The 2,500-nt window shown below is 33.1% G+C and overlaps 1 protein-coding gene across 7 annotated transcripts in view; it reads left to right on the top strand.

Moving 5' to 3' along the window:
• The window catches only part of LOC106872340 (G protein-coupled receptor dmsr-1), a 273,046-nt gene that overhangs the window by 216,287 nt on the left and 54,259 nt on the right, over window positions 1-2,500 (top strand). The gene's annotated exons all lie outside the window — the stretch shown is intronic.

Here is a 2,500-nt window from a genome sequence, read left to right on the forward strand (position 1 = left end):
AAATCCCAAATTTTAGTTAATTTGCTTTGCAGGAGCAACTGTTTTATCGAAATCGTATATTATTGTTAAATGCTGGAAATACGGGACTAGAAAAACAGCCAACAACTGATGAAGGGTCGTTCCTCGTGTTGTTTGTCTTGTTTTCCATTTGTGTCTTTCGTTGTTCGAAAGAATAGTTCATGTTCCATGTACTCGTTCTTCGTATTCTTTTGTTGTACACGTTACCTGACGTCCTGCACACACATCTGCATATATATATATATATGTATATATATATATATATATATATATATATATATATATATATATATATATATATATATATATATGCATATATACATAGGTATATGTACATACTTACATCTACGTATATATATATATATATATATATATATATATATATATATATATATATATATATATACTAGCAGTATAACCCGACCTTGTCCGGGTGTGACTCATTATGCCATTTACGATAAGTCTTGCTAGCTGAAAATCAACTAAAAAAGAAAGCCTTACAACGAAAAAACCCTTATGATGTAAACATGTTCATAATTCAAAAGACGATGAAATTAATAGGGAAAGTCTGAAGGTTGTTTTGCGTAAAATTATTAAGCATACGTAAATTTCATCCGTGTAATTGGTTATAGAAATGCTTGTGCAAAACAACTTTTTACGCTGCCCTGATTATACATAGCAGGGTAATCCCTTTTCACAGGAGCTAGGATGGCAATTTGTGATGAAGCAATTGCTGGCGATCTGTTGCTAAACAGTTTTGCCAGAATTCTATCAGATTGGGCAGAAGGTGTTGATGCACCATTTTGCATTATGTTCAAAGTAGCTACTGGAATGTGGTGAATTGCTGCAGTCTGTGGCTGTCATTTTAAACCGGTTGCTGTCTTTCCCCAGCAAACTCTCTTCTTTGGAGGCATAATCTATGTATATATTAAACAGAACAGCAAAAGTTATAATAGATGGCAGGGTCGGTACTTTTCATATACCTGTAATTTTTCAGATTAACACCCGCACGATTACCCAACCCTAATCCTAAACCTAATCCTAACACTAACCCTAAACCCTAACCCTAACCCTGACCCTAAAAAACGTAACCGTAACATTGATCCTAAACCTAACCCTGACCCTAAAACCCTAACCCTAACACCCTAGTGAAAATCGTGGTAAATTTACAAAACATTGACGAACATGAGTTATATTTTACTGAATGATTGTGTACTTGCATGTGTATGCTTTTGAGAGAGCGAGAGAAGAAGAGGTAGAGAGGGGGAGAGAAAGGAATAGGGGTAGTTAAAAGTTTTCTTATGACTGCTTCTCTTCACTGCCTATTACTTCATTAGAAATCTAAGGATGCACATAAGCACATAATAGAGAAAAATGAAACAAATGTGGACGACTTGCTCCGAAACACCACCGAGTGGGGAACACTTCTCAAAAATAACCTGCAGTTGTTTCCTTCAAAATTCCTACATGCTTGAAATGTACATACATCAAGGTACATTTGTACAAAATTTCATGAAAAAATATTCATTTTTCTGGAAGTTAAGAGGAATTTAAGTGGAATTTCCGAATATTGTACGCCACCCCCTTCTAAAACACTTTCACCGAAAATATTTGTATATTTGGAATCTACATAATAAATAGTATATGCATAGAAAATTTCATTAAAAAATGTTCATTTTTATGAAAGTTATGACCTTCCAAAGTTGGGGGATACAACTCTGTAGTTATGCCATCAATGTTTTGTAAATATACCACGATGTGAATGACTGTGTTTACTTGCACGTGTATACGTTTGAGAGAGCGAGAGAGGAAGAGAGGGAGAAATGAATAGAGATTGAGAGCAATGTATATGTTGTTGTCACAGGTCATGTATGTGTGGTTGTGTGTGTTTTTACGTATCTGTGTTATGAAAAATAGGTAAAGAACACTGAGATGAAAGTTTAATCTATGACGTTGTATATATCACTTTCTCTCTCTCTCCCTCTCCCTCTTTAACTCTTACTCTCTATATTTTTATGTTGAGCGCGTGTGTAAGAATTGCGTTCCAGGTAGAAGGGATGAAATATAAAAGTTGCTAGAAACAACAGCCAAATCTCCCTTAAATCGCACAAAGTAAACGGAATTTTAAAAATCTAATTACTGCACTGGAAAGTTCACATCGAGAAAATTCCATTGATTTAAAAATTTTTACGAAAAAGTGGAAAATGTGGATTTCTATAAACATTCAAAAAGGCTTCACACAAACACGCAATTTCAGATTTATATATTAAGATATATATATATATATATATATATATATATATATATATATATATATATATATATATATATATATATATATACGTAGATGTAAGTATGTACATATACCTATGTATATATGCATATATATATATATATATATATATATATACATACTCTTTTACTTGTTTCAGTCATTTGACTGCGGCCATGCTGCAGCACCGCCTTTAGTCGTGGAAATTGA

The sequence above is a fragment of the Octopus bimaculoides genome, chromosome 26 (assembly GCF_046866305.1).
Source record: "Octopus bimaculoides isolate indiv1 chromosome 26, ASM4686630v1, whole genome shotgun sequence".
NCBI lineage: Eukaryota > Metazoa > Mollusca > Cephalopoda > Octopoda > Octopodidae > Octopus > Octopus bimaculoides.